We start from the raw sequence: 10,458 nt of genomic DNA, 5'->3' as shown, positions 1-10,458 counted from the left end.
CTTAATCTGTTGAAGTGAGGGGTCCTTAAAGCAGCCAACCCCGTGCTCCAACAGTTCTTTGCTCTTCAGACCCGGTTCTGACACTGCCCCATCGATTTTCACGGCCACACAAGGCACGTAGGCTTTAAATTCCCACGTGAAGCGCTCACAGCGAGTAATCCCGTTTGCCTGACCGAGATCATTCACAAAAACTCGTATCTTGTTTGCCCGAACACGTGAGATTAGAGTTACCACCGGAAACTGAGAGTCCCGAGACAGTTTCAATATATTAACCGGTTCGCCGCGTCTGTTTTTCTGAATCTAATTTCAAACTCCGTTATTGCTCGTGCATCAGGTTAATGACCCTTTGTATTTCCCTTCAAAGTTCGATATTATCGTTCGTATACGTGTATTTCATAAACAATCCGATATGGAAAATAGGAAATATTTTCCTTGATTTAGAATATCTCGAACTATCACAACTCTTTTTCTGTACAACATGTTATCACTCGGTAGGTTTCAACCCAATAAATATATCGTAGAGAAGGAATAGCAAAATTTATCTGAATACTGTCGCAATAAATAGTGATCCGGTCCAATATGCAGATAATATTAACTTTTCTAGGCAATACTCCTACGGTCGGCTGTGTGGAGTTCAAATCGCTTTTGTTCAGAAAACATAGGATACTCTCAGTAGCCGGCTATCCAGAGTTGAAAAAGAATCATAAACTAAACAAGATCTTTTCTTTTTCGAGTATCGTATACTCGAAAACAAATTAAACTACTACCTAATAAACCATACTTTACAGGTCGCATTGCTTGCTTGCAGCAAATCCAAGACCTTATATCCTTCCAAACCACCAACTCTGCGACACCTATGGAAGAGTCCGATCGTCTACCTTCCGTTGAATAAGTGGAGCATCAACACTTCCCGTCTACCTTATCCTTCCCCGTGAACGATGAAGATAGGGGCAGGCGGCAATGATGACTATCATGCTGTTGACGTTTTAATATGAGTAGAATTGGTATGAATTCCTACTTACCACTTCCTACGCAACTCATATTAGATAATCTGCAGTCAAACATGATGAAGTCAGTGTGCAATCCGCCAAAATCATCGTCACAACGCAACGCAACGATATGACCTGGGACGTTATGACGCAGTACCTGGGCGGCATATTATCCCAAAGTATGAGTGCGTTTCAGTGTCCAGCATGTCTATTGCGACACATTATCCAAAAAATGGCTGCTTTATTAGGTCCGGGATTTTATGACACAAAGTGGTGCGTCATGAGGTTAAAAAACAAATGGACGCATTAAGATTCCAGACCTTATGAGACAGTCCCATTTTGGACGTTGTCACAAGAATGATTTTGGATTTTTGACGCGTTATACTATCGTACACGAACAGAGTTCGTCATAACGTCCAGAACATTATGACGCACAATCCAAGCTACCAACAAAGGTTCCAATTGCATTTAAAAACTACACTTCCACACTGCAACTCATAATAATATTTATGATGTATTGAAGCAGTGAGACAAGATTGGTTTAGCATATTGTTTATGAGAAATGGTCATATTGATCCTTTCTCATGAAGCAATCTGGTGTATGTTGGTTTTTCCAGCATCCTCAGGTTAAATGTTTCAAGTGCGTAATATGAAGAGTCTAATAGAAACTAAAGAATACATCAAACAAAAAGTCTAAGCATAAAAAGTTGTTGCCAATTACCGTTACTTCTGTAATCATATCCACTTTTACTTTTGATAAAAAACGAAGATGTATAGAAATATACATACACTGTGTTAGCTTCAATGTAGTTTCTAGAAAAAGGAACATTTTGTGGCTTATAACGTAGAAGACGAAATCCTCACTAACTTGCCTCGGTCTCTCCTACTTCTGGATCTCATACATTAATATACTTTACAAAAATCATAATCTGCATTTAATATATATTTATTAGGTAATAATATTAAGATTCATATTAAAAACTCAGTTCTCTAATATTGTTTAAATACAATTTGCCCGAGTATACTGGAACGGCAATATGTCGATGTTGTTGAAATACTCGGTTAATTTACGTCGAATAAAACTTCCGGATTCATTTGGACGTCCACGCCTTTGGCCATCAATTTGGTCAAACTGTTGTAACATACGCCACTCTCCTTCGATAAGCTGCCCATCTTTATCATAACGGTCTGCCGTCCTGCCATATGCAGCATCTCTACTCAATAAAAAATTATGAAGTGCGCAGCATGCAGCAACGATGACTTTCACCTTGTCAGGAGCACAAAGAAACTCTGATCGAAGACATCCCCACCGCATCGTCATAATACCAAATGCGTTTTCAACAGTACGACGCGCTCGTGAGAGTCTATAATTGAAGATCCTTTGGTCATTAGTAAGTGCGTTTGCTGTTCCATAAGGTTTTATAATTCGATGAGATAGGGGAAAAGCATCATCTGCAATAAAGAAATATGACAGGTCTGCACCGTTGATGGGAGCATCTTGCGGTAAATCCAAAAATGAAGTGTCCTCCAAAATTTGCTTTCCGAATTCAGTCCTGGAAAAAACATTTACATCACCATCTGCGCCAGGAGACCCAACGTCGATAAATGTGAACCGGTAGTTTGCATCACTGGCTGCCATCAATATGATGCTATGGTAGCGCTGCAAAATGAAAACAAACATTTTTAGAAAATGTCTAAGAAAACCAGGACTTTTCCTGCTTTTTAATGGAGCAGCTCCGAAATAATATATAATTTAATATATTATGCTAGTTCTGTAGAACTCTTGCCATTCATTCGTGAAGCACACTATAGTCATGGAATTAAGACGATCTGAAATATTTCTGCTTAGCATTCCAGACAGTTTAGAGAAGTATTAAAATAACATTATGGATATATTCTAAGAGTAAGACGATGTAACTAGTGTACTTCTCGAAAGAATGCCAAACGTAGAGCATACGAAACACACAAACATTCATTATGATATGCGGAAATTACTCATAAAATATAGATATACTCAATTCACCAGAACACTAACTTTTCCTGTACTCAAACCAAATCAATTTAAAACTGGCGAAGTGTTCGAGTACTTGTTACAATTGTGAAAATAGAAAATTAAATCATTTACCTTGTAATTGTAGTACAAGGATCCTGCATTGGCTGGACACTTGATGCGAACATGTTTGCCATCCAATGAGCCAAGGCAGTTGGGCATGTTCCATTTGTTCCTGAACCCATCCGCTACTGTCAACCAGTTTTCTTTCGTGTATGACATGAACTCCGTTTTTGCCAGCTCTTCGTAAATAATCTGACATGTGTCCTTTATAATGATGCAGCTTGTAGCCTTGCTGAAACGGTAGTTGCTTGCCGCATATCTTTCAAAAAAAGGCCCACCAGCGAGATACCTTAAAATAAAATTTGAATGTATAGTTCCCGCTGAGTGTGAAGATTGCGGCATCTACTTACTCTAAAGTGTAAGCAAAACGTTGTTTTGCGCTTATTCCATCTGGACGAGTACATCTCTTCGGTTCCAGCCGATGTTTAACTCTTTGGAACAGCTCCTGAAATTGCTTCTCTTCCATGTGGAAGTTTTGAGCGAATTCACTCTTCCATGCCCGCAAATCATCGAACTATTAAGTACATTATAATGTGGTAAGTTGTCAGATAAAAATTCAAATAAGCTATAGATAATACTTACATCTTCAGCAAATCGTCCCTTTAAATTTCTCTGCCACAAATAAGGATTCACCCAGCAACTCCTCTTATTTTTCCTTGTATTCCTCTTCTTTTTAATAATAAGCCTATCGTCAGTATTGAAGCAGCCACCAGCAATAAATTTTCTTCAAAGCTTTCCATAGTTTTAATAAATAACACTGTTGTTTCACAAAGGTAAACAACTTGCAAAATAGGTTTCTTTTTGCGTGTGGAGAATTGTGGAGAAACGTCATTGAAAAATTTTCCCGAGGCAAATCCCGCTTCAAATCCCGCGAAAAATCCCGTGACACGTTTTCCGAACTGTAAACTAGCCTTTATCGTGGATTCTGTTCTGTGTGCGGAATAATGCAAAAATGCCGCTTTTCGAAATCAACAGGCGTAGCGTAAGTATGACAATATTTTGAACTTCATGTAAAAATTGTCTTTGTTCCAGTACCGAGTAAATTGGAAGTACTGAGCAAACAGGGAGAAAGTTATCCCGGAAGTCGCTTCTTGTTCTTCCTTTGGTATTATCGATACAGTTGAATTTTACAGTTTTCAACTGAATCGATCATCGGTGTAAATAGGAGCGTGTATTTTCTACTGCTGTTTTCTCCGAAACGATCACATGTAGTACTGGAACAAACCTATACTACAACCTATGCTCCAAAACAAAAATTAAACCTTGCAGAAAAGTACACTGATAAAAATCCAAACGTTAATTCTATTTGCTTCAAACCACTTAAAATCCATATGAAGAAGAAATGCTAATGTTATCGCGCGTACACATACCTTCTATGTGTCAACTGTATAAACTATGTATGCGCACACATAAATTATATGTGCGTATTGTTATAGAATTGGATTTTATGCGCCTTATAGTTATGAAATGTGAATATAAGATTATTATGTCTTGTGAATACACACATTAGGTTTATGTTCCAGAAAATAGTGTCTATCTGCCTCCGCTAATTGCAAAAATCTATGTGTAAAATCAATAGGCATAACGTTTAAATTTTTTTGAGTGTAGTTTTAGAATATTTAAAATAAATCCGAACAGAGAAGATTATTCTTGTGACAGAGGTTGCTTGACTCAGAAAGCAACTTACAAAAATGAAGAGGCATGAAGATATTTTTCGTAATGTCCAACAACGAATACATATTATTTTGTTTTTCTGTATTCCGATGGAAAAAAACGTTATGACCGTTTAAATGCGGATATAAAGAATAAATCTTTGATTTTTCCAGAAGCATGAAATTGGTACATAATATAGAATATTTCTCGACAAACATATGATTACGGCCTAAAAGCCAACTGTCAAAATTCACTTTGAATGGAAATTCCGGACAAACCGTTACGCGCCAATCACAGATGTTGGTAGTAAACGAAAGAGAAAAGTTTTCTCTTTCATAAACTGTTGTGAACTGTGTTCGACTAGTAACGGTTTGTCCGGAATTTCCATTCAAAGTGGATTTTGACAGTTGGCTTTTAGGCCGTAATCATATGTTTGTCGAGATTTTAATCAGAACAAATATATGACCGAAACAAAACAAATATTTTGGCAACATTGGTCGAGTGGGGTATGTCGTTTTCAACAGGGATTAGTAAAATATAAGAAGAAGCCAGCTGGCGGATCCTATCCTAGAATTTAGGCAACAAAATTTTTGTTTTTGTTTAGATTAAATCACAAACATAAATTTTGTTGCCAGAATTAATTTTGTTCCTGCAGTTATTGTGGTTATCACTGGAAATTAGCAAAAATAGCGAAAAAAACAAGATCGCGATAAGATTGCGAAACCGCCATTTTTAAGATTTAACCTATTCAATTCCGCAAAGCTACAAAAATATAATTTGAATTGTTTTTTTATATGAAGCGTTCGAGCGACTATTGGTCTTGAACCAAGGAAAAACTTAGGACGATGCAAAGGAATCGAAGAGGGATCAAAAAGGCACACTAAATAATAAATTAAATGGGTGCCAAAAAATAGTAACAAATAATTCCAATTTTCGCTCTACAGGTAGTGAAGGGGTGAATAAATCCATGAACTGTCAATTCATGACCGTCCGATTCCTGAGCAACAGGCCCTATATATTGTTCTAAACTGGGCGGATGGAGCTAACAAAATATATTTTCAATTCTTTCGCTATTTTGAATTGATTCCGCCGCATGCTAATCTTTGTTGAGAAGCACAATATGCTGCTGGCAATGTTTTGTTTTGATTTCATCGGATACAAACTGTCAAAACGTGAATTTGGAGCAGGGATGCCAGGTGCACAGATTTATGTGTGTTTCACAGATTTTCAATAAGCTGAACAGATTTCAAAAACTGCATCGATTTCCACAGTTTTCTGTTTTAATGCATAGATTTCGACAGCTTTCTTCTACAATGCATATTTCTCAATTTTTTACGTTGCGCTTAATTTTTGCCAACAAAAGCAGCAGAACAAAAGTTCTGCTTCTAACCAACAGTAGCAAAACAGCACTTAATTTTAAACCTAATAAAAGTACAATTTTCCCCGTCGGAAACATATTGTGTTCAATTGTTCCCGGTAGTATATCACTGAGGAAAAAGTTCTTAAGAATTTCATAAGTCACAGCTTATGAACCTGTGCACTTTTGATTTCATTAGACATTTATGAATTCCATAAGTTATGTATAAGCATTTCATAAGTCTGCCTAATGGAATCCGTTAATGTGTTTTATGATTTTCATAACCGTATTATTGTGAAAATTTCATAACTTCAATTGTGGAATTATGTAAAAGTGTAAGCAGAGAACACCATTTGTTGGAATCAGATTCTATACTACGACCTGTTCAAGCCAGTAGAAGAAATGTAAGTGTTTTTTCTTTGTTTATTCATTCTTTTTGCTTCAAAAATTCATTTGTTTTGCAGTTACACAAATATTGATACGCAGCAGAAGCATAGCTTCCACATAGCCGTTTTTCAAAGTATCGAGTTTTCTCTAGACAATCCTGGACCCAGTAAAATAACAGATTATGTAATGTTATTTCAATTTTCTTTAAATATTGAAAAAATGGAAAATAAATGATATTTATGTCTTTTTTGCGACTCAATTTTATATAATATAGTTATGAGTTTCATAAAAACTAACACATTAAATTCATATTAAAATACCATGATATACAAAAGTAAAATCATATGAAAGTCATAATAAAAGTCTAAAAATTTCATAAGTACCGCTATTGAAATTCAATAGCGGCTTGATGGCCAATATTTCCTCCAGTCATAAGTAAAACTTATGATTTCCATATGGGAAACTTGTGGCGAAAAATCATTAGTAGTTCTTATGGATTTCAATAGTTATTTTTCCTCGGTGTACCAGTGTGGAGAGTTTTAAATTCCCGTGATGTTTCCCGCGGTTGGGTTCACACTTAATGAAAACTCATTTTTGTGTAGGCTCATTTCCCGTCACGGGATTTGAAATCCCGAGCTCCATTTAAAGGCTAGTTTACAGTTCGGGAAATGGATCACGGGATTTCGCACGGGATTTTCGTCGGAATTTGATCAGGGAAAATTTCCCGCCGAGATCTCTCCAAACTGTCAAACCAAAAACTCTGCTGCTTCTTAAAAATACAGACAGTATCAAACTTGCAGCGAATTGCAAACCTTATAAAAATACTATTTTCCCCGTCGGAAACAATTTGTGTTGAATTGTTCCCGGCCGGATTTCTGTGTGGAGAGTTTTAAAATCCCGTGATGTTTCCCGCGGTTAGGTTTACACTTCAGGAAAACTGACATTTTTGTGTAGACTCATTTCCCGTCCCGGGATTTGAAATCCCGAGCTCCATTTAAAATACACAGGGACCCAAATTCCGTGACACGTTTTCCGAACTGTAAACTAGCCTTAAAGGCTAGTTTACAGTTCGGAAAACGTGTCACGGGATTTTTCGCGGGATTTGAAGCGGGATTTGCCTCGGGAAAATTTTTCAATGACGTTTCTCCACAATTCTCCACACGCAAAAAGAAACCTATTTTGCAAGTTGTTTACCTTTGTGAAACAACAGTGTTATTTATTAAAACTATGGAAAGCTTTGAAGAAAATTTATTGCTGGTGGCTGCTTCAATACTGACGATAGGCTTATTATTAAAAAGAAGAGGAATACAAGGAAAAATAAGAGGAGTTGCTGGGTGAATCCTTATTTGTGGCAGAGAAATTTAAAGGGACGATTTGCTGAAGATGTAAGTATTATCTATAGCTTATTTGAATTTTTATCTGACAACTTACCACATTATAATGTACTTAATAGTTCGATGATTTGCGGGCATGGAAGAGTGAATTCGCTCAAAACTTCCACATGGAAGAGAAGCAATTTCAGGAGCTGTTCCAAAGAGTTAAACATCGGCTGGAACCGAAGAGATGTACTCGTCCAGATGGAATAAGCGCAAAACAACGTTTTGCTTACACTTTAGAGTAAGTAGATGCCGCAATCTTCACACTCAGCGGGAACTATACATTCAAATTTTATTTTAAGGTATCTCGCTGGTGGGCCTTTTTTTGAAAGATATGCGGCAAGCAACTACCGTTTCAGCAAGGCTACAAGCTGCATCATTATAAAGGACACATGTCAGATTATTTACGAAGAGCTGGCAAAAACGGAGTTCATGTCATACACGAAAGAAAACTGGTTGACAGTAGCGGATGGGTTCAGGAACAAATGGAACATGCCCAACTGCCTTGGCTCATTGGATGGCAAACATGTTCGCATCAAGTGTCCAGCCAATGCAGGATCCTTGTACTACAATTACAAGGTAAATGATTTAATTTTCTATTTTCACAATTGTAACAAGTACTCGAACACTTCGCCAGTTTTAAATTGATTTGGTTTGAGTACAGGAAAAGTTAGTGTTCTGGTGAATTGAGTATATCTATATTTTATGAGTAATTTCCGCATATCATAATGAATGTTTGTGTGTTTCGTATGCTCTACGTTTGGCATTCTTTCGAGAAGTACACTAGTTACATCGTCTTACTCTTAGAATATATCCATAATGTTATTTTAATACTTCTCTAAACTGTCTGGAATGCTAAGCAGAAATATTTCAGATCGTCTTAATTCCATGACTATAGTGTGCTTCACGAATGAATGGCAAGAGTTCTACAGAACTAGCATAATATATTAAATTATATATTATTTCGGAGCTGCTCCATTAAAAAGCAGGAAAAGTCCTGGTTTTCTTAGACATTTTCTAAAAATGTTTGTTTTCATTTTGCAGCGCTACCATAGCATCATATTGATGGCAGCCAGTGATGCAAACTACCGGTTCACATTTATCGACGTTGGGTCTCCTGGCGCAGATGGTGATGTAAATGTTTTTTCCAGGACTGAATTCGGAAAGCAAATTTTGGAGGACACTTCATTTTTGGATTTACCGCAAGATGCTCCCATCAACGGTGCAGACCTGTCATATTTCTTTATTGCAGATGATGCTTTTCCCCTATCTCATCGAATTATAAAACCTTATGGAACAGCAAACGCACTTACTAATGACCAAAGGATCTTCAATTATAGACTCTCACGAGCGCGTCGTACTGTTGAAAACGCATTTGGTATTATGACGATGCGGTGGGGATGTCTTCGATCAGAGTTTCTTTGTGCTCCTGACAAGGTGAAAGTCATCGTTGCTGCATGCTGCGCACTTCATAATTTTTTATTGAGTAGAGATGCTGCATATGGCAGGACGGCAGACCGTTATGATAAAGATGGGCAGCTTATCGAAGGAGAGTGGCGTATGTTACAACAGTTTGACCAAATTGATGGCCAAAGGCGTGGACGTCCAAATGAATCCGGAAGTTTTATTCGACGTAAATTAACCGAGTATTTCAACAACATCGACATATTGCCGTTCCAGTATACTCGGGCAAATTGTATTTAAACAATATTAGAGAACTGAGTTTTTAATATGAATCTTAATATTATTACCTAATAAATATATATTAAATGCAGATTATGATTTTTGTAAAGTATATTAATGTATGAGATCCAGAAGTAGGAGAGACCGAGGCAAGTTAGTGAGGATTTCGTCTTCTACGTTATAAGCCACAAAATGTTCCTTTTTCTAGAAACTACATTGAAGCTAACACAGTGTATGTATATTTCTATACATCTTCGTTTTTTATCAAAAGTAAAAGTGGATATGATTACAGAAGTAACGGTAATTGGCAACAACTTTTTATGCTTAGACTTTTTGTTTGATGTATTCTTTAGTTTCTATTAGACTCTTCATATTACGCACTTGAAACATTTAACCTGAGGATGCTGGAAAAACCAACATACACCAGATTGCTTCATGAGAAAGGATCAATATGACCATTTCTCATAAACAATATGCTAAACCAATCTTGTCTCACTGCTTCAATACATCATAAATATTATTATGAGTTGCAGTGTGGAAGTGTAGTTTTTAAATGCAATTGGAACCTTTGTTGGTAGCTTGGATTGTGCGTCATAATGTTCTGGACGTTATGACGAACTCTGTTCGTGTACGATAGTATAACGCGTCAAAAATCCAAAATCATTCTTGTGACAACGTCCAAAATGGGACTGTCTCATAAGGTCTGGAATCTTAATGCGTCCATTTGTTTTTTAACCTCATGACGCACCACTTTGTGTCATAAAATCCCGGACCTAATAAAGCAGCCATTTTTTGGATAATGTGTCGCAATAGACATGCTGGACACTGAAACGCACTCATACTTTGGGATAATATGCCGCCCAGGTACTGCGTCATAACGTCCCAGGTCATATCGTTGCG

The 10,458-nt window shown here is 37.0% G+C and overlaps 2 pseudogenes; one reads left to right on the top strand and one right to left on the bottom strand.

The window, feature by feature from the left end:
* Positions 1–1,833: 1,833 nt before the first annotated feature.
* On the bottom strand, positions 1,834–3,981 carry LOC131690760 (uncharacterized; annotated as a pseudogene).
* Positions 3,982–7,589: 3,608 nt separating this feature from the next.
* On the top strand, positions 7,590–9,834 carry LOC131690759 (uncharacterized; annotated as a pseudogene).
* Positions 9,835–10,458: the final 624 nt, after the last annotated feature.

The sequence above is a fragment of the Topomyia yanbarensis genome, chromosome 3 (genome assembly GCF_030247195.1).
Source record: "Topomyia yanbarensis strain Yona2022 chromosome 3, ASM3024719v1, whole genome shotgun sequence".
Lineage (NCBI taxonomy): Eukaryota > Metazoa > Arthropoda > Insecta > Diptera > Culicidae > Topomyia > Topomyia yanbarensis.
The sequence above is the reverse complement of the archived record's forward strand: the minus strand, read 5'-3'. Positions and strand labels throughout refer to the sequence as shown.